Source organism: Castor canadensis, chromosome 17 (assembly GCF_047511655.1).
Source record: "Castor canadensis chromosome 17, mCasCan1.hap1v2, whole genome shotgun sequence".
NCBI classification, from domain to species: Eukaryota; Metazoa; Chordata; class Mammalia; order Rodentia; family Castoridae; genus Castor; species Castor canadensis.
The window spans coordinates 69,749,933-69,772,738 of record NC_133402.1 but is presented as its reverse complement, the minus strand read 5'-3'; the positions used below and the strand labels follow the sequence as shown (position 1 = coordinate 69,772,738).

Genomic DNA, 22,806 nt, shown 5'->3' with positions numbered 1-22,806 from the left:
CTCGAGATGCTGTTTGTGTACTTCGTGCCAGGCCCTGCTTGGGGCCTCAGAAATGGAGCAGTGACTAGAGCATACCCATTTTCTTCTCTCCGGAAAGCACTTCATTTTGTGACCCACATACAAACTTCATAGTCACTATTGATCTTTAGGCAGAGGTCTTTGGCAGCCAGAACTGGTCAGGGGAAGCTTTCCACTTGGTTCTGTTGGGGAGACTCATCCTCCAGACCCCCCAAGACCCAAATAGTTCTTGCTGCTTCTTGACTAGGTGCTGAGAACCCGATGCACACAGACAATCTGTCAGCTCCTGCTGCAGCAAGGCCTGGGTTAGATGGACTTGGTGACAGCAGATGTCAGGAAGAGCCTTCAGAGGCTGGCTGTCACCAGGGCTGTCGCAGGGACCCCAGATAAGAGCACTGTGTTATTGAAGGGGTCATCTTGCACTTGTCTGCAGCTGTAGTCTGATCAACTTCTTAGAGCAGTTGATCAAGGGTTCTGCATCCAGGGATTCAAGCAATCGTGGATCAAAAACATTTGAAAAAGAAATTATGTATACCCAACATCATACTTAATGGAGAAAAACTGAAACCGTTTCCCCTAAAATCAGGAAAGAGACGAGGGTGCCCACTATCCCCACTCCTATTCAACATAGTACTAGAATTCCTAGCCAGAGCAATAAGGCAAAAGAATAAATAAAAGGAATATAAATAGGTAAAGAAATGGTCAAAATATCCCTATTTGCAGACAATATGATCCTATATCTTAAAGACCCAAAAAACTCTACCCAAAAACTCCTAAACACCATCAACAGCTACAGCAAGGTGGCAGGATACAAAATCCACTTACAAAAATCATTAGCTTTCCTATACACCAACAACAAACTGAGAAGGAATATATGGAAACAATTCCATTCACAATAGCCTCAAAAAAAAAAAATCAAATACCTAGGAGTAAACTTAATAAAGGATGTGAATGACCTCTACAAGGAGAATTACAAACTCCTGAAGAAAGAGATCAAGGAAGACTACAGAAAACGGAAAGATCTCCCATGCTCATGGATTGGTAGAATCAACATAATAAAAATGGCTATACTGCCAAAAGAAATCTACATGTTTAATGTAATTCCCATCAAAATCCCAATGACTTTCATCACAGAGATTGAAAAATCTACCCTAAAATTCATTTGGAAACACAAAAGACTGCAAATAGCCTAGGCAATACTCAGCAAAAAGAGCAATGCAGGAGGTATCACAATACCTGACTTCAAACTATATTACAAAGCAACAGCAATAAAAACAGCATGGTACTGGCACAAAAACAGACATGAAGACCAGTGGAACAGAATACAGGACTTGGATATGAATCCACACAGCCATGCCCACCTTATTTTTGACAAAGGTGCCAAAAATATATGATGGAGAAAAGACAGCCTCTTCAACAAATGTTCCTGGGAAAAATGGCTATCCATCTGCAAGAAACTGAAACTAGATCCATGTTTATCACCTGTACTAGTATTGACTCAAAATGGATCAAGGACCTTAATATCAGACCCCAAACTCTAAAGCTGGTACAGGAAAAACTAGGAAACACTTTGGAAATAATAGGTATAGACAAGGACTTCCTCTATAGAACCCCAGCCGCTCAGCAACTAAGAGAAAGTATAGACAAATGGGACCTCATAAAACTAAAAAGCTTCTGCTCAACAAAAGAAATGGTCTCTAAACTGAAGAGACCACCCACAGAGTGAGAGAAAATATTTGCCAGCTACACATCAAAGGACTAACAACCAGAATATATAGGGAACTCAAAAAACTAAACTCTCCCAAAATTAATGAACCAATAAAGAAATGGGTAAGTGAACTAAACAGAACTTTCTCAAAAGAAGAAATTCAAATGGCCAAAAAAAACACATGAAAAAATGCTCACCATCTCTAGCCATAAAGGAAATGCAAATTAAAACTACACTAAGATTCCACCTCACCCCTGTTAGAATAGCCATTGTTAGAAACACCAACAACAACAGGTATTGGCGAAGATGTGGGGAAAAAAGGAACCCTTGTGAGCTGCTGGCGGGAATGCAAACTAGTACAACCACTTGAAAAATATTTGGAGGCTTCTTAAAAATCTAAACATAGATCTGCCATATGATCCAGAAATCCCACTCTTGGGGATATACCCAAACGAATGTGACACAGGTTACTCCAGAGGCACCTGCACACCCATGTTTATTGCGGCACTATTCACAATAGCCAAGTTATGGAAACAGCCAAGATGCCCCACCACTGACGAATGGATTAAGAAAATGTGGTATCTATACACAATGGAATTTTATGCAGCCATGAAGAAGAATGAAATCTTATCATTCGCAAGTAAATGGATGGACTGGAGAACATCATTCTGAGTGAGGTCAGCCAGGCTCAGAAGACCAAAAATCGTATGTTCTCCCTCATATGTGGACATTAGATCAAGGGCAAACACAGCAAGGGGACTGGACTTGGTCACATGATAGGGAGAGAGCACGCAAGGGAGGGGTGAGGATAGGTAAGAAACCCAAAAAACATGATAGCATTTGATGTCCTCAATGCAAAGGAACTAATGCAGGAACTTTAAAGTGACAGAGGCCAATAGGAGAAGGGATCAGGAACTACAGGAAAGGTCAGTTGGAGAACAATCAGCTTAGAATGTAACACATATGTACATGAAAGCAATGCTAGGAATCTCTCTTTATAGCTATCCTTACCTCAACTTGCAAAAATGCTTTGTCCTTATTATGGTTTCTACTCTCTCTTCAACAAAATTAGAGATAAGGGCAGAACAGTTTCTGCCTAGAAGTGAGAGACAGGAAGTGAGGGGGGGGAGAGGGAGGGAGTAGGGGGTAGTGGGGAGAAATGACTCAAACATTGTATGCACATATGAATAAATGGAAAAAAAAGAAATTACATTTGCACTGAACATTTTTGTTACTATTCCATAAGCAATACACTAACAACTATTTACACTGCATCGACACTGTGTTAAGTATTGTAACTAATCTAGACATGATTAAATAATACACAGGAGGATGTGTGTAGGTTCTACAAAAATACTGTTCCATTTTACATAAGGGATTGAGTAGCTGTGGATTTTGGTGTCCACAGAGATTCCTGGAACCAGTCTTGCTGTGGACACCAAGGGATGGCTGTACTCTATCCAGAGGGAAGGCCTCAAAACAATACAAATGGCATTGCAGAGTCTGAGAAGAACTGAAGGCGTAACACCTTCAGGGCAGCAACACAAGCAGCACAAACCTGGCACAATAATAACACGCTGAGTTTACCTGATGTCCTGTTCGTGATCAGTAATGTTTAAATTTGGAAAAGTCAACAGAGAAGAAGCAACAACAGTGACACTTCTCTAACAGATATGGCCTGGTGTCAAAGAGCTTCCTTACTCAAACTCACTTCTGTGGACAGACTGCACTGCATGGCTGTTAGGAGCCCCTCCGAGGAGGGCATGTCGGACAGCCATTCTCGGTCTCCATCTCTTACTATGTGCGCCATCTGATGATGGTAAAGTTCAGAAAAGAAAACCTACATAGGTCATCTGTTCATTTACCAGATCACGTGGAGATGTAGAAAAGGTAATGGGGGTGAGGGACTGGGGGAGACCCGGGCTGTGTTCACAGTATGGAGGGAGAGAACTAGCACGGAGGCTGCCCAGTGTCCACACAGATCGCAGTACCTCCTTTTCTTCTTCGTCTCCACTCAGGCCTGTAGTACTTGCTAACTGCCTGGTGCAGCAGGGTGGCAGCCGACCCCATCTCGTGCTTTCTGGCAACTTCCTGATTTTCAGCTAGTCTTGAAGATGAGCAAGAGCCCTGTGGAAGCAATTCCTCCGGAACCTCCATTGAGGCACACTGCAAAACGAGCACTGGCTGACTCGCGGATGGGGGGCTAGACACAGGTAAGCAGCCCCCCCTGTGAACCACTCAGCATTAGAAGCATTCTGCGCTGGGTGGCATGGGAGGACCCCATTTGTGGTCTTCTCGGTAAGTGATTTTCTGCCTGACAACTACAATTGGTTAGTAGGCCAATATATTTGCCCATGCTAGTCTTGGAATCCAAATGTGAAATATCGTCAGTGATGATTATTTGGGGTTTCCAACTGTGGCTGTCAAATACGTCTCTAGTGAAGAGATATCCAAGGAATTGCTTAAAAGGTATTCATCCAGGACAAACATTTCCAAAGCTGGTAAATGGGGAACAAAATTGCTTCCCAAAACTACAAAGACAATTGTGAGAACATCACCTCTAAGTGAGTGTGAACTTGGGTTTCTTGCAATTGTATGTGTGCGGCCACAGAATTGTATTTGTACATATAATTACATAGGTAAAAGCTTTTGTCTTTGTCATTGTTGGGAGAATTTACCCTATCTCATATCATAAAATGTTTTTCGTAAAGGAGAATTATAAGCTGCAAAAATATCCTGTGAATAGCAAAAATTTGAATTCATATGCTACTTACTTATGGCTTAAGACTACTCATCTAAAGTCCTCAAAATACTTTAGATAGATAAAGTTAAGTTACTCACAGGGAAATTAGCACAGACTTAAGACGTCAGCATCGTCAACCAAGCCAGCTAGTGTGTGTTTTTATGAAAGGACAATTAATCCTACGGAGAAAATTAATTGAAGTTCACACAGTGGAGAAAAAAGTGAATCATAATTTACATATTCATCAATTTTAGGACTGAAAATCTAGATATTAAGTTAAAAATAAGAAAACATTCCCTATAAAATATCAAAATACCATATTTTATGATTTTTAAGTATGTAAGAAATTTTATAGTTTAACTTACAAATACACACAAGCACATTCATACACAATTACACATGGCATATGCACACGAACTGCATGTTGTCATCTATGCTCAACCTAAGACAACACGAGTGGCACCAGGACACCCCAAGCATGAGAACCGAGACAGGGAAGTGGGCAGAATGTGGGGAAAGAACAACCACCTCACACTTAAGGAAGCAAGTATCTGGGTGCCACTGCTCGATCACGTCCTTGCCTTCCCTTCAAACCTCTGCAACTAATTTCACCTGCAAGGGTGCAATAGTGTTTAAAATGCCCAGGCTACAGAAGAGTTTGTTTAATACAATGCACACATATTTGGGCAAAATTATAGTAAAAACTTACAGTTATAATGATCACTGATATCTTTAAGTAGAATACAACAGGAAGAAAAAAAGTCTCTCAAAGTCAGAAGAATTGAGGGGAAAAAAAACACTTAAAAACAGCCAGTAGCTACCATAGGTGATAATCATCTACAAGCTCCGAGGGCCATGTGCATGTCCTAATCTGTAGAACAGAGAGAGATAATTACAAAGTCATTGGCAAAGTAATATAGGAAGTGCTCAGTAAACGAGGACTGATAGCACTGCTTCATTGCTGCCATAAAGTTTAACTTCATCAAGGCAAATGGTATACCATTATGAATGAGACCATGGGAAAGCCTAATTCAGAGATTACAATGCTTCTGAAAATCAAAACATAAGCTATAGCACACAATTATTTATGACAACAAGGCCTTTCAAATGTTAGTCCACAGGACAATCACCTGGAGGGTCTACAACATACTCCTCTAACCACCCCACTGTTCCAGCTCTGAAAGTCTATGCTGGAGCTTTAAAAATCTCCATTTGAAACAAATTTCCTGGTGCTGCTGATGCTTGTGACCTGAGGCCCATTCTCTGAGGGTCACTTATCCACAGGTGACTGTCACATTCACATTTGCCTAATAAAACCATCCATTTCCAAGCTAGGTCATTACTGAGCAAAATAATGAACAGATGCTTAAAAAGCAAAGACAGCATATTATCTCTCCACTGTCATGTTAATTATAACATAACTAGGCTAGGCGTCACATGGTGTGCACCACAAGACAGAGGGAGGGGAGCAGTGGGTTCCAACACTTCCTGGAGACCTGAGATGTTCCTGCAGCCAAGTGCTGAACAGAGGCATATGGGTTCCAGGGAAACCTTCACTTGACAAGTGCCTCTGGAGTGAGTTAGAAGTTCAGGCTTCTCTAAGCCTAAGTTCTGTCCGAGAACCAGAAGTCAGGTTTACAGCATTTCGTGCCTGCATTTTCCTGAGAGTAGGGAAGGATAAGCTGCCTCAGTCTCCCTCCCTGTGCCACCTCTAGTCCAAGAAAACACCAGTGCAGGGAGACAGGCGAGGCCAACACAAGCCCACCTGCCATCTCCACAGCCTCTTCACATGCAGAGAGCTGTCTAGTGGAGAAGGACAACAACAGGCACCAAAAATTATATCAACTGGAAATTACATTTGTTCAAGATAGAGCAGAGTTCTCAGAGGGCAGGCTGTAAACATCCCGTATGAGGGGACTTGTTAATGCGTGCAAATTCTTGATTCCCGGACAGACTGGATCAGAAATTGTGCAGGTGGGCTCAGCAGCCTGTGTTGGGACAGCCCTCTTGTGATTTTCTCACATGATAGTGAGGTCCACTGAGGAGAATAACCCTACATTCTGGGACAGTTCTTGTTTGACCAGCCATAACTGTCAATAGTACCCCTTTCTATCTCAAAGTACCCTGCTTGGAAAACAAATTACACGACCTGGACTGTATGTGATAATGGGTTTCATTGGTCAGATGTGACCTACTGCCCTGAAATTCAAATTAGCTTCAAGTCTGCTGCTCCATTCTGGTACTCTATCCATGGCCCCTGTGAAGGCTAAACAGCACACTGCCTTGTGGGAGTGTGGGCAGCACAAAGAGAGAAACCAATTTCGGTACTGTACCCTATCTTTAAAAAAGCTCTCACCACCAAACATATACAATCTACTTTGAATTCCCAGCATCCTGAGCAGCTGGGATGCATCCTGATGGAGGGGAGAAGGCTCCTCCATCAGGTCTTTAAAACCTTCCATATTAAGTGGTGTGGCTCCTTCTTCCAGGGAGTTTCCATCTCCCAGCTTTGCATCCTTTTCTACAAGCTTCTTATCCAATCTAACATAGTTAACTAGTGAGTAAAATATAATGTCATGTAAACAAGTAATTATTCATCTTCATCTCAATCACCTGCTATACTCATTCACAGGAAAGCCAAGCTTACCACAAGCTTCTCAATCCACCCTGCTCTGCTAAAGTCAACATGAAATACTGGTCATTTTCTCTTAGATCTTATCAATTTTAGATTCCTTTGAAATCTCTGTTCACTCAGCCTAAATTAAATTGCTGGCTTTTTGTTGTTCACTGAAGTCTGGCATCTGTTGTTTGGGAAGAGCATCAAAGGCTTTACTTATCATGTTCTGACCCTTCATCTTTCTGTTAAGAAGATTGGGGAGCGGGGAGGGGCAGGCAGGGGTTATCCAATTGCAGACAATCTGTCTGCTGTCAAAGTGGAGACATCAAAGAAAAAGGAAAAAGATCAGCTGTGCAGTTCTGAGGCTGGGCCCAAAGGAGACCTGTGGTGTGGTCACCAAGAAAAGGAATCAGGTCCTCGGTTTCCCAGGACTGTCTGTACGCACTCCCTTCTGTCACATCACTCCAAGCCACTAGACTCTAAAAACCATGAGGATTTTACTTTTCTGTAATAACGGGAGAGATATCTGGCTGGAATGGACTCACCTAATGAATGGAATCTTTGCAGGGAGTTCAGCCCTAAGGCCAAAGGTTGGCAGGTGAGCTCAGGAGACTTCTTCTAAGGAACGTTTCCATTCTGCTACCAAAGATGGATGAAATGTTCTCACTCTAGAAATATTTCAGTCATTTATTCATTCAACAAGCACTGATTCCTTAGCCAGGTGCTAAGGCGACTCTGCCCAAAGTAAGGACTCTATCCTCTTGGGGCTTAATAGTCAAACAGAAAACCTGAACATCCTCACTCTTCTCCCCCTAGGAACTGATATTATTTACTCAGCCATGACAATGATATTTGAGCATGTAACCTGTAAGATTGTATTTCTTTCCTCCTCTTTATAGAGATTTGAAAGATCTAATTTAGTCACAGCCAGCCAACATTTACAGGCTTCTTCCAAATTGTAACCTGCCCCGCTGGGAACTGGTAGCTGTACATGCACTAGTGACAAAAACAGAAGGTGGAAAGTGACACTTAGTTCAACTGAAGTCCCTGGAGTTGACAGTCTCTTCCTCCTGTCTCCTGAAACTGCCTATGGACATCTGCACAAGAACCTCCCTGCCTCTTTCCCCGCCATAAATAGATCTGCAGCCACCACCTTTGCAGAAGTAAAAAGAGGAAGAGAAAGGCTGGTGTCTGAGATAAAAAGAAAACCTAGACCAGCTGTGGCTGCCATCACTGATCTGAAGAGCCTGAGTAAGCAGCTGTCCTCCTAACTGGTGACACAGAAGCAGGCCGGTCAACCAAACACACAGGTTAGGTAGGACTCATTTTTGGATAGAAAAGAATATAACTCTCTCTTTTAAAACACAGTATTTTAACTTAGCACATGCAATGTACATTTACTACCTAATCTTTAGATATTATGGCAAGGCCTTTCATTCTGATTGATTGATTGATTAGAGATTTTACTGATTTCCTTTCATTAAACACCAACGGAGGGCACTGTGAGGCAGACCCCTCTCTCCACTTAGTTCAAGTTGTGCAGGAGCTACTGGAGTAAGAAACAGAGACCAGACCTTAACTTCAAAGTCCCTCGAGAGGATGGGCTCCATCAGTCCAGTAACATGGTGACGGGAATGTCTTACGAAGGAATGGAAATGAGGAATGCCTTGAACAAATTAAATATATGCTGGCAACAACAGTGCAGGTTTAGCCCCTCCTGCCCTGCTTGGGAACAGGGACCCGCCTGCTCTCTGAGGGAGATGACCGGCCCCTGTGTACAAAAGGTCAAGGAACAAAACATGGTAAAAAAAAAAAAAAATTGTGCATGCTGGATTCAATCCTCTGGTCCTATCTTGACTACACCGCTTGCTTTGATACAACCTTGATAGTCACTCAATGACCTGCCCAGGTATCATGGAGGTTAAATGAATTTACACGTATGTTGCCTAGTAACCAGCATGACATAAGGTGCACGGCTCCATCACTGTCCTTCTCAGTAAAACAGTGTGGTGAAGTGATGACTGTAAGACACAGAAAGCAGAAGAAAAATGCACTCCCGTTTCTCCTTCACCTCTGGCTGCTCAGTCTAGTCGTCTGCAAGAGCAGAATAAAGGCAAGTGTCTAGAGGACTCACTGGACGGCTCAGCGGGTGCCTGCTGCAACGTGGACAGCAAGTCCAACCGCCACCGACTCTCATATGCATGTTTTGTTCTGCACTGGGGTTTAAACTCTGGCCTTGCACTTGCTAAGCAGGAGCTCTACCCCTTAAACAACACCCCTGGCCCTTTTTGCTTTAGTTATTTATCCAACTGAGCCTCATGTTTGTGACCAGGCCAGCCTGGACCATGACCTTCTTTCCTATTTATGATTCCAATGTAGCTGGGATGACAGGCGTGTGCCAACACACCCAGCCTGTTAATTCAAATAAGGTCCTGCTAACTTTTTGCCTAGGCTGACCGTGACCCACAATCCTCCTGACCTCTGCTTCCCAAATAGTTAGGATTACAGGTGCAAGTCACCACGCCTGACTCAGCAACAAATCCATGCTCCAACAGATGTCCCCTCCTAGGTGTCTATAAAGCCTCCATCCCAGACTTCTTAATCCAACCAGCGATTGGTTGGCTATGGACTCTTGGGGCAAGCTACCTTCCCCTAAGAAGCACTTCATGAGAAAACAAAAACTTGAGATAGAGGCTATCAACCTGTGAGGTTAACAGAGAGGTTACAAGTGTGCACAGTGTGCACACTTGCTCACAAAACCGCCGGTACAGCTTCCCAGCCCCAGCATCTGTGTCCCAAACTCCTATCACTGGGGCTTAGCTTCAGCAGTTACCAAACAAGACTTCCGGGAGTCACACACTACACACTCCACTGTGTCTGACCTCTCACTCAACATAATACATTCAGATCTGTCCATGTTATAGGCATCCATCATTCCCTCAGTCCCCAAAGAGCGATGGCCTTTCCTGTGAGTGTATCACAAGTTGTGCTGGGTGATTATTGAGCATTTGGGTTGTTCCCAATTCGAGGCAGTTATGAACAAATTTCTTATGAATATCCTAGCCAGTCCTTTTGTGGACATTTGCTTTCATTTCTCTTGGGTGAATCCTAGGAGTGAAATTACTGGGTCATAAGGTAGCTATATGTTTAACTTGGTAAGAAGTGACTATCTTCCAAGTAGAGTCACTATTTCATCCCCAACCAAAAAAAAAAAAAAAACAAAACCTAAGGTTTGCTTTACTTAATGTCCTTGTCAACTCTGGTTTGATTGGTTCTTAATTTTTGTTTTGCTTTTGGCAGTACTGGGAGTTGAATTCAAGGCCTCCTGCTGCCAGGCGGGTGCTCTGCCACCTTACCCATGTTCCCAGCCCCCCTCGTAACTCTCAGATTGTCAAATTTTTGCAGGTTTTGGGGGTGGGCATCCTAATGGTGGGGGTACTTGTTACTGTCCATTTTAATATTCACTTCCTGCAAGAATGGTGCTATCTTTTCCTGTGCTCCTTGGCCAACCATCTTTTATGAATTGTTTTTCCTGTCCTTTGGCTATTTGTTGTAATTGGATGGTCTTTTTGTTATAGTCTGAGAACTGTAGAAGTTTTTTAAATAGTGGGATAGTGTGAATACTTCTATGTCAATGGTAACTAAGGAAAAATGGAAGTTTTAAATGTTGATGAGGAGTTCAGATTATTTTTTCTTTTATATTTAGTACACTTTGTGTCCTAAGAAATCATTACTACCCAAGATTAGGGAGGTACCCTATGTTTTACTCTAGAAGCTTTGATGGTAGTGGTTTTACATATGAGACATTTTAAATTACTTCTTTGCTAGCTCTCTGTAGAGACCATGTGCTTTCTATGCATTTCTACCTCATCAACACCCTGCAGGTTAGAAGAAATGTGTTTTAAAACCTCTTGAAAGACTCATGCTCCACTTGGATAGAAAAGCCTACTGAAAGACTCAAGCCACAAACAGGGGCAACCCCAAAACATCATTGAGCACTGATGCTATGGCCCTGGCCCTGACATTTGTTGGACCTAGGACAATGTCCAGCCAAAGCCTCTTTCTCACAGACAGCAGCTGCTCACAGTGTCTTCCTTGGAATCCACACTAGAACAATTTCCGTGTTACCAGTACAGGCCAAATTCTCTTTAATGAATTAGGCTCCCTCAGTCAAGAATTACACAGTGAGTAATAAATACTTAAAATATTCCTCTTGAGGAACATTTTCTATGACCTAAAATATTGGTGTTATTTTATAGGACTTAGATGACATTTTAAAATGTTTAGTGTGTCTTCATGAAAACATGGTAATTCAAAGCATGAAGAGAATTATTCCTATTATTCAGATAAAAGTTATTACCACCTGATGCATGCTAAAATAGGGAACGTCAAGCTATTTCATTGCTATTCTACTAAGAAAGCACACAACTTAGAAGAGTAAAATTACTCCTCGCCCTCTCACTGGATTTTGGAGAGGCTGATGGATCCATTAGGACCAAGGAGCATACACAGAGTGGGAGAGAGAGACTGTACTGTGAGAGCCGAGTGGCAACTGGGCAAACTGCATGAACTTCCCCTCCCCAGCTCCATTGTGGGCTTAAGTCTCTGCACTGCAGCTGGGAACTCCAGGAAAAGGGTCAGAACCAGAGCCCATGCCCTCATCACCACTGTGTGTGTCCACTGGAGTCAACGAACACAGATCCACTCCGAGATAACCAACAACACTTGCTCAGAACTCAGGGTGAAAGAAAACATGGGGAAATACCATGTGAGCAGATGGTTTCTTTTGTAAAGACACGGAGGAGTTTTGTGATTAGCTGCTTGAATGTAGTCATGCACTTAAACTCCTCTTCTCATCACCTTTCCTTATAGCACCCCATTATTTTTATTGCCTTCTAGTTGCACAATATATAACCCTCCCCATAGCTGGAGGTCAAAAAGCATAAAAAAGCAAAAACTCCCAGTGAAGAATATTGTCTCAAGTCACATATGTCCTGTGAAGTGTCTAGTTAATGAGTCAAAGTAACAGTCAAAATAAACTTCCCATTTAAAGAATGTAAAAAATGCTAGCATGCAAAAGTGCTCTTGAGAAGGAGTTATCCAGACATATTAAATTAGAAACAATTCTCTGTGCTCTGCAGCACAGATGTAACTAACACACTAGGTATAAAGCAAACCCAAACTTCCTACAAGAGGAATGTGCTTTGACCGACACTAGCAGCACCGTACGGGACTCGACGGACTTCAGGGAGAAGGGTATTGATTGTTACAGACCATGTGACAGGGTGGCCATGAGCATGTCACTTCCTTTCTAGCAGACAGGAGCTGACCCTTCCCAGAGCATCTGAAGCACCCCCACTTTGCCCTGTTCTCATCTTGCTTATGAGCCATGTTTCCCCCATGTGGAGGCCCAGTGTGCCTTCCAGGTGGGCAGCCTGGGCTTAGAGTTAGCTCATTCTTTCGGCAAATTGTCTTCTAACTGGTTGGTACTGTAATTACAGACCTCAAAGGTTTTTTGTTGTTGTTTGAGAATTCTGAGGTACATTTAGCGATACGGTTCAACTGTTTCACAAGTTTATACCCATTTTGATTCTGTGTGTGTGTGTGTGTGTGTGTGTGTACATACGTGGTGCAGGGAGTGAAACCCAGGACCTTGTGCACACTAAACACATGCTCTTCCACTGAGCTATACCCAGGCCTCAAGGTCTCTTTCTCTCTCTTTTTCTTTTTTCTCGGCTGTATTGTGGTTTGGACTCAGGGCCTCTCAAAGATGCAATGGCAATGCTCCACACCTTGAGTCCTATTGCTTTACTTACTTTTCCAGACAGAGCCTCCTGCTTTTTTCCTGGGCCTGCCAGGGGTCACAATCCTCCTGTGTACACTTCCACAGTAGCTAAGATTACAGACACGTACCATCAATGCCGGCTTACTGGTTGAGATAGGGACTCATTAACTTTTGCGTAGGCTAGCCTGGGACCACCATTCTTCCAATATCCACTTCCCGCAACGCTGGGACTATAAACATGCCCCACTATGCCCTGCCCCATGTTCCATTTTAAGAGAAGATTATGAATGCCTAGAAATTGAGGCCATGAAGGGAATTACAATTATTTCACAGAATTCAGATGAGCCTTTACCAAACTCACAGTGCTGGGAACAGTCATTAGCATAAAGTTTCCACAACAACATTGTGTCATAAAGAGAAACACTAGGGAGAAATAAGGGGCAGACAGGAGCAGTAAGACAGCACTGATGCCCAGGCCACCTGTGCCTGCGCTGGGGGCTTAAGAGCTCCTGTGCTGAGTAAGTTCAAGACACAAAGAGCAGTTAACACCTCCCTGGCTCAGAGCCAGTCAGACTGCCCTCAGTGTTAGCCTGCCACCTCCAAGTGCCCAGGGCCACAGGACACTGTTCCAAGCCATTCCAGAACTTTGTCAGGAGAAACTTTTGTTCGGACATTATCTTACTCGCATGTAGACATGCAGACCAGAAGTGCTCCTGCTGGGGCGAAGGTGAGGACACTGTCAGTCCCTGAATCAGACACCAGCCTTCTCCTAGCAGATTCCTCCTTATGGAGGAAGGTGCTCCTAAGATGCACCAGCTGTATACTGCCTACTGCCCCACAGAGGATTCCTAATATGCCTGCTGTAAGGCTGTCAGTCACAACACCTTAAGGGGAGAGGAGAAATGGGGCATTTGGGACCTTGAGAATGAGGCTCATTAGTGCTTTTGTGACTCAAGGAATGAAGCATGAAAAGCAGAAGGCGGTGATGCTCAGAGACACGAACTCAGTCCATGGAACTTGGGCTTCTCAAGAACTGCCAGACATCCATGCCTGTGCTGGGAAAAGCAAGAGAAAAGGCTCAGCCTCTTCAATCTCTTCAAAGACTGTAAAGATCTACCCCTGGCCTGTGGTCTCAAAATACAGTCTCATGCTGTACGCCACAATAGGCTGCCCTTCCCTCATCCTTCATGGATCCAGCAGTGCATGGAGTACAGAGTCCATGTCACAAGTGACTGGCAGCCTAAGGAGTACTTCTGTGCTGAAGGATAATCCAGCAGGCTGGGGTAGGATGCACAAGCACTGGTAGATGGGGCCATCAGGGAAAACCACCCTGGAGCCTAGAGACCAGAACAAGAGCTGTGGAAATGCAAGGAGGGCGATGAAGAGGGAGGAGGAGCATTCAGGAAATTTCCAAGATGACTACAATGATGGAGGAAGAGAAGGTCGGTGTGGTGCCAACAAAAGGAGCAAGGAAGAGGGCACAGGCTGTGTGGTCATAGAAGTAGGTAGCGCTGGCCATGAAGGACTATGTAGGCTGGGTTTGAAAAGTGAGTTTTATTCTAGGTCTGATGAGACTTTCCTTTATATACACACCACACCCTGGACAGATCTGAAAAGGGAGGTGAGAAGTGATCTCTGTTCTCAATGATCCCTCTTACAGCTGGCAGAAGAATGAAGGCTGAGGGGCAGGGGGAGAGGGGAGACGTAGTCCACTCTTGCTTCCCAGCATTGACCAGGACTGAGGGAAGGTTCTCAATGCAAAAGTGAAACTGCAGGTAGAGGAGGAACAATTTTGGAGGAATTCTCCATTCAGGCCTAGGATTAGCATAGATATGTGCACTCCATACAGTCATAAACCCACCAAGCTCAATCTGAGTTTTTGAGGCAGGCTGCAGGACCTTTTCCACAAAAGCTCTTAAGATGGTTTTCTCTTCCTTATCTGACAAAATTGGTTCCTGCTGTCCTTGTGATGAAAGTTCAGTTCTTCAATTTACAGGACAGCATCTCTGCTAATTAACTTCATGCTAAGTGAGCATGGTCTTCTGATGCCCCACAGAACAGCACTTACAACATAAGGAACCCAAATTAGGGCAGTGTCACTGAAGACCAAGCAGAACACATGCCCTTCAGAGTTCTGAGGGGACGTGGGAGGGAGCGAGGAAGTATGTGTACAGAGAGTCTTGTGTCAGTGGGAAGAAAGACAGAGAGTGAGAGGGGAAAGGGAGGGAGGAAGGAAGGACCCAAATGCTCCCTAACAGGGAGATGGTCATGTTATGATTCCTTTCTTCAACAGAATGAGGTGCACTGTTCAAAAGCAACAACAAAACAAAACAAAAAAAAATGGGCAGAGACAAGTCACTGAATCCCACTGATTCCCACCGATAACAAACGCTACCATTCACTGGGCTTGCCACACTTTGGTGCCATCTAATATCAACACTCCGTCTGACCACAGCCCTATGGGATAAAGAGTTATCAGCACTAAACAGATAAGTCAGGTCCTACCAGTCACACAGCTAACAAGTAGGCAAGTGACTGAGTCCAGGTTTTCCAACCCTATCACCTGTGCTCCTAATCTCTACACTTCAGAAAGCCTTTAGCTATCACCCTTACTCACTGAGCATATTCAATCAACTCGCTCTCAGACTGCCCCGTTCACATATCATTTAAGAATCCTTAAAACTTCCACTTAGTGTTCTGGGAAACAGTTCTGAGGAAAATCAGACTAACGAGGAAACATGCAAAGCTTGTGACATTTTAGAATGTTGATATGACCCAAATTGGCATTAAAGTCAAGATTAAAGAACAAAGTAACTTTACAAACAAATGTTATTTAAAGGCTCAGAGTCTGATGGTAATTTTGTCAGCCCTTGCTGGGGAGCAAGCTGTGAATGTCACATTTGTACACGTCCTTCTGGTTGCAGATGTTCGGAAGTGCTCAGCACAGAAAATGCAGTGTCATACAGTTTAAGCTAAACAGATGCCCACTAATGGCAGGAGGGCTCCAATCAGCAGTGTCACATGCTGACAGAGGTCAAAGAGGGAACTGAGCTTTCCTAAGAGCTCAGGACCTGTTGCTGACCCACCTCTGCGCCTCTCCACACAGGCAGCAATGTCACCTCCCAGCAGCCACTTACTTGTGCAGGCTTTCTAACCATCCACCCATCGCAGAGGACCAGGCTGTGTTCCAGAGAGACAAGTACAGTGTCCCTCCTCACTCAAATCCCTCCCAGCTGTGTGACCTCAGGCAAGACACTCGTGAACAGAGGGGACAGTATGTAAGCTGCAGTGCCAGGCACACGAGCTGTGAGAGTTCAGAACAGCATCTGGCAGCATTTGAAGTGCTGAACCTCAGGACATCTTAGATGTTGTTACTATCACTGTGCCATTTCCCAGTGTGTAACTGAGAAGAACAAACTCTCTTCCAGGATCAGGATCACCAAGTGCTTACTTTGTTTTCACTTTACCATTTGCAACAAAGTAACTGGTTACCAAAGGACACACTGGTGGTCCTCTCTTTCTTCTAGTTAGTACTTTTATTTTCTAATTTGCCTATATTGCCCATGCATTCCTTAACAGATTTCTGAAAATCGACTTTTTTGGGTTTTTTTTTCCAAGTAAAATAGGACTTACCAAATTCCCTTTGCCCCAGCACAGCAGAGCCCATCTTACTTTCCAGAGGCGTTTCACCTCACAAAATGCTGGGGGCAAAAACTTCAGTCCAGGGGTACGCAAGCTACTGGTGATAATAACAGTCAAAGTCTCAAAAGAAATAATCACTGTGCGACTTAGGATCTAGTCATTCTACTGGGTGAGTTCTGAAAAAAATCAAATGCTTCATCAGGGTTCCTGATTCTCCTGCTACTATACACGATGTAGTTCTGTTTTTCTGGTCTTCTGGCTCTCCTCACTTACTGACAGGCACTCTCTACCCAAAGCTGTTAGGTAGGACTGGTTTGACAGTGGTCCTTAACTTTAACGTGTTAAGACCTGAATCCCTGGGCCCATCCACAAAGTGTGTGCTTCAGGAGTGGGAAGACGGCAGCAGTACAACCTCCACAACTGAAGCCATTTCTGCACTACCTACTAGTGTGGCACCCACCAAGTGACAGCCGTTTATTTTGCTTCCCTCATCACTAATCCCCCACCGTCCACAACTCAAGGTAGGTGACATCTGGCTATCACTTTAATTCAATTATGCAAATACTCATCAAATTCCTTACATCCAACTAGATCAGGCTAGAAACTAACTCCAGTATTTATATGAAACAGCAGCCAGCAACACATCTCCACCATCACTACCACCTCCACACCTACCAGTTCTTAGTATCTCCATCATTCACACAGGCAAACACCCCTGATCTCTCATACCCAGTATTTCCAAACTGGGGTCAGGAATAGTACAGTTTTTACCCCCATTCTGTCAGAACTCAGAGCATAAATAGGACATGGTTCTGAAGGTGAAGATGCTCCTCCCGAAAGAATGCAATCCAGCCATTAAACACACAGGGGTCTCCAGGTCACATCCTTGACCTCAGAGAACTCACACGGAAACAAGTGGGAGGCCAGCAAAGGCATGGGATGACACCCTCGGGATAATGAGGAATGGTGGCTTTGCTGCTGGTGCCTTGGCTTACATTTTAAGACTAGGTTCTAATGCTTACAGAACCCAGAAAAGCCATCATCTGAGAATAAGGCGAGTGCATACCCAACTGGGCTTCTGTAAACTGTCACTGAACACTGCCTGTGGACATTGGCACAGCCAGGTTAAGAAGGAAATTAGAGGTCAAAATGTGTTGTAGGAACAACTCTGAAGGGAAGGCTCTTACAACCCATTTCATTAGGCTACACAAGGTGACTTAGTGGCTCTTTTCCCCACTTTCAAACATAAATTCTCTTCATTTACCCTTGCTGTTCACTGACTACAGCACACTCACGATCTCCCCAGCCCAGCATCAACACAGTGAGGACCACTCTGTCTCCAGTGATATGCTGAATGTTGTGGACATCAACAAACAGAAAGTGACCCGAGGCCCTCTTAATACCTTACTGATCTCATCTCTATGCCATGTGACAAATATTATCAACAAGGGACTTGGTTCCAGAAATTTAGAGTTGAAATACAGGAACCATAAAGGCAGAGATCAGGGTGGATTAACACAGTCAGAGAGGTCATGAAGGAATTTTAGCAATGGAAGAATGCTTGGGTCACGAACTGTAAACCAGGATAGGACTCTTAACTTGTGTTTGGAAATACAATGAGCTCTTTTAAGTGGAAGATACAAGAATCCTCCTAAAAGCAAACACTGAGTATTCATATATGTAGGTGTTCAATAGCTTAGCTCAGGGTATATGTCAGTCCTACACCACAGCAAACTCCCCACCCACAGGGAGAAGGTAGCACTGTCTGCCAGACTCATTTTCAAACATGCATGAACTCCTGGCTTTCCAGAGACTTTTAGTACTGGAAAATTCTATTCTGACTCTCCAAAGCCTACCTGCCTTAGGGTGAATGTATTCCCTGGTATGAGCACGCAGACCCATTTCTCTAGGCTGTCCCAGCATGATTATAATCAATGCCTCCTCATTCACTCTCAAGTGTCTCAGTTTGCAAGATGAATTGTAAGGTTGCCCCACCTAATCAGTTTTGGTTAGGAATCTTTTGAAAAGTGTTTTCGGCCCTGTCGAAAAGGAGGAATCTTTTGAAAAGTGTTTTCACTTTGTGAAAGGAATCTTTTGAAAAGTGTTTTCGGCCCTGTCAGAAAGTTCCTTCTGAATTCCTAAAGGCATAAAAGCAAGTGTAGCACAGTTCAAGAGGACAGCCTGCTTCCAAGGGAAAGACGGCGATGCACTCACAGACAGCACTGTTCTCAGAGACTGTAAAGGAACCAAAGGCAAAGAGCAAGTGCAGAACCGTCTGAGGTGAGCCCTGAAGCCTGCCATTAAGAAATGTGTCTCTTTCTTTAAGTAAAGGGCTTCACTCACCAATACTTTTTCAAATTATTTCAGAAAATACATAGTATGTAATACTGATACTAACTTGATATCCGGTATACATGTGTGGAAGACATACATATGTATCATTTAAGGTAGTAAAGATGCTCATCAGAAAAATAAGCTCTGAAGCACTGCCATTCAAAGAAAAGCCACAAAGCCCCCCCCCACCCCCACCCTGTGACCTCACTAACTGTGAGGTATCCAGCCTTCATGTGCACCTGCAGGCTGGGAACGCAGAGGTGACCAATGGTTCTCTGCATTCCAAACTCATCTTAGGAATGAGTTGTAAATTGCTTATGCTAACCACACCACAAAAGGGAGTTGCAGCTTTGCTTTCAAAATTCGCATTTTGCTTTGTTTGTGGTAATACTGAGGTTTGAACTCAAGGCTTGTGATTGCTGGGCAGGAACTCTATCACTTAACCTGTGCCCGTAGCCCAATTTTACTAATAAATGTACCAAAAAGGGAAAAGTGAGAGAGGAAGTGAGAGAAGGAGAGAGTGGGAGCAAGAGTGAGTGAAAGTAAGAGAGAGAGAGAGAGAGAGAGAGAGAGAGAGAGAGAGAGAGAGAGATATCGAGATCTCCAGGGCAGGCACTCAAGTACAGCACTTAATGTAAAGTTACCAAACAATGCAGAGTGCATGGGACATCTCAGTATAAAATACTCCAGCCTACAAAGAAGCCCAGGAAGAATCCCACACAGCAGGGAGGGAGGAAGAACACCAAGAAAATTCTTACCTTTTGGTCACACAAGAATGCACACCACTGTGGCCTCCACAACAGAGCAGGGATGGTAAAGAATGACCTGAGATGGTTCTCAAAGCCAGAAGAGAAACCCAGCCTTTTATTCAACAGACTATCTCACTGGAGTGTTCACATTCTGATATATCCAACCTGCTATGTCCTCCTTTTTATCTACTACCATGACTAAATGTTGATCCCCTGGCTTTGAACTGGTAAAACACCTGAGGCCCATGGCTGTGACAGTGGGACAGTCTTACTCTGGAACAATGGTTTTCTAGAATGAGACGATCTCACATTATTCCTCAGCCTGGGGGATGCAGCCATGCTAGGAGCAACCAGGTGGTGACTGAGCAGAGTGCTTGCTCCCCACTGCCCCCTTCATTTGAAACCATGCTTTTGTGTATTACAGTGAAAGGACATCAGGACCCGTGGAACACTGATATACAGATCTGTGAGCACTATGTGTAGACTCCATTTCAGAGAAAGACAGAAGCAACCAAAGGGAAGAAACATGAACAAAAACTCCATTTTGACCCTGCTCATTCTCCAACCAGTCACCTATTGGAAATGGTGAGACACCCACCATAGTGCAGTTCTTCAGGCTTGTTTGTTCACTTTAGTTTTCCACGTGGGAAATTACTTTGCTCTCCCATGTGCCAGGTACTCATGATCTTCCTCCTAACAACACTCTGAATTGGATATTATCCTCGTTCTTGCACAGATTCTTCTGGGGATAAGGCTACTGAGGCACAGAGAAGTTGAGGAATGTGCCCATGGACACATAGCTCACTTGTGACTCTGCCAGTTTCCCAACTAAGGCAAGCTCTTAACAACACAAACGCACTGCTCTCACAACCCCAACACCATGGGTCAACAAATGCCTCACAATCTCAAAGATGATACGTAATAGCCAGCTCCTATAAATATTTAAACTAACTGCAACATGCCAAGTGTCAGCTTAAAAGTGAGGATTAAACTGAAGTGAATCTTAAGTGCACAGAGAAAAGCTGTGTGCAGATGCCTCCCAGGCATGGTCTCCTAGAAACCCCTCCAAGGGTCCTGCAAAAAAGCCAACAATGTCCACCATCTCAGAAGCACCACCTTTTAAAGGGTCCATTTCCTATGCTTCAGAAGAAGGTGTGTCATGTGCTATCTTTTCATTTTATATCATCCATATGCCTCCAATCAAGGTTAAGCATCTGAGCTCCTCTGACACGCCACACGGACTTTGTATGTGGAGTGGACAGGTGGTAATGCATCTGGCAAACATCAAGAGATTACTTAGCAAATTCAAACATTATTTTCCTATGGCTCATTTAAAAAACTGTATGCATTCACACAAAAACACCCATAATGGATTAATAACAATCAGCGAGCTCACAAGCATTAATAAAATGCTTTGCTCATATAAGCTTTTGTTGTTCTGCCTTTACTATTATTTAGTGTTCCCCAACCTTAAAATAAGAGATCCATCTGGAGCACTAAATAACCTATTATTACCATAACAAGCTCATCATTCCCACAGGGCAGCATCTGGTGGGACTTCCAGCAATGGAGAGGGACTTTAGGATCACACAGTTTGTCCACATAACAATAACCTAATTTCAAGAAAACTGTATTTAGTGTACAGTATTACTGAGAGTTCCTACCATTTACTGACCCCCTACTTTGGATGAACATTACAGTATAAAAAAGAAAAAGGCATATTACTTTGTGTAAACGTTCAGACAACTTTAATGAGGCCAGTAGTCCTAGACCCTCTCTACAGATGAGGAAAGCAATATAGAGAGATTACAGAACTAGCCCAAGGTCACCTGGCTCCAAGAGGTAGAAATGGCCTTTTACCCAAAAGAGGGTGGAGATCAGGGGGATCCCTGAAGAACACGATGTCTCTGCCCCTCCCTACCCCTGCAGGTCCCCTTGGGTGTTGGACTGTTGGCGTACTCCTTACCAACTCACAAGCCCGTCCTTGGGCTGCCCATTTGTGGTTTAGAAGCATGCAACTTCTAAGTGACTATCTATACTTTTAAATCAATAAAACCAAGACCATGCTTGTTAAGGGAAACTCAAAAGAAAGTAGCAAAGTATCAGAAATGATTTAGACCTTCAGTCCAGCAAGTTTCAGGTAGGAAGAAAGAAAAAGTATAGTTTGGGAAGTGTAGCCTTAGCATGTATGTGACTTTTATAAGACAGCAATAACCGTAAGCAGCTGAAGGCAAAATGCCTGAAACAGAGAAGCTAAAGGGTCACTCCAGTGAAACAGAAACAAAACTCATCAATAAGAATTACCAAAGCAGACTTCCCAGGTGCTGTGATGCTTAGAAGAGTGTGCAGTGAAAGCTGTGTCATGCGCATGAACAAACACCTGGATGCTACATAGCTCTACACAGTCATGGGATCGGCAGAAGTACTTTCGGCCTATTCATATCATACAGCTAAGAACCAGACCACATATGATCTCATTCAATGCACACTGGAGAGTGGTACCAGCCAGAATTTACACTCAGGTTGATCGTCCTTTATCTCGACAGCAGGGGAACAGAGTGGGCGGGATTATTCAGATTTTGGAGCATATACATGGTGAGACAATTTGGGGTGGAAACCAACTCTAATCATGAAATTCATTCACATTCGTACAGTACTTAGATGCGAAGTCTGAAGGTCATATTGATAAAATATTTTTGTGTACCTGCCTTGTGACTGTGACTTGTCACCAGAGGTCAAGTGTGAATTTTGCCTTTGTGGTGTTTATGTCAGTATTTGAAAAGGTTGAGATTTTGGAGGACTTCAAATTTGAGATTTTCAACTAGTCATAACTTAGCCTGTTGCATGTTCATGTCTCCTAACTACTTATAAATGGAAAGTGGACAGCCTGAACCCAGAAGGAACCTGTCTCCACTAGACCACCAGAGCCAGATTGTCCCAGTAACTGGAGAAGGCCAGGTGACCACAATCCCCTGAAATAAGATGGCAAGCCTCAGCCAGAGTAACACTCACAGCACTGCTGGCATGTGAACAGAGGAGGCTGCTTTGCCCAAAACCTTGAACTCATGTAGGCATGAGGGTAAGCAAGCTACATCCTCATCCTCCATATAAAGAAATCAGAGACGCTAAGGAAAGCCAACAACTGCTGGTCATGTAGGCATATAGGCTGACACCGGAGCAGTGAAAGGTGCAAGTGAGGCTGGGGGAGGG

General features: G+C 43.8%; 2 protein-coding genes and 1 non-coding gene across 17 annotated transcripts in view; 1 reads left to right on the top strand and 2 right to left on the bottom strand.

The window, feature by feature from the left end:
• Window positions 1–22,806, bottom strand: part of Med12l (mediator complex subunit 12L) — a 265,230-nt gene that overhangs the window by 129,764 nt on the left and 112,660 nt on the right. The gene's annotated exons all lie outside the window — the stretch shown is intronic.
• Window positions 3,839–22,806, top strand: part of P2ry14 (purinergic receptor P2Y14) — a 37,714-nt gene continuing 18,746 nt past the window's right edge. Inside the window, exons 1-2 of one of the 2 annotated variants that reach the window (XM_074059766.1) lie at window positions 3,839–3,939; window positions 20,021–20,181. The gene's annotated coding sequence lies outside the window, so the exon portion shown is untranslated. The remainder of the gene's footprint in view (window positions 3,940–20,020; window positions 20,182–22,806) is intronic. The other variant, XM_074059767.1, reaches the window with a different exon arrangement.
• Window positions 10,761–10,825, bottom strand: LOC141418686 (small nucleolar RNA SNORD58). Its single transcript, XR_012443344.1, has one exon. It is a non-coding gene; the product is annotated as a small nucleolar RNA SNORD58 (small nucleolar RNA).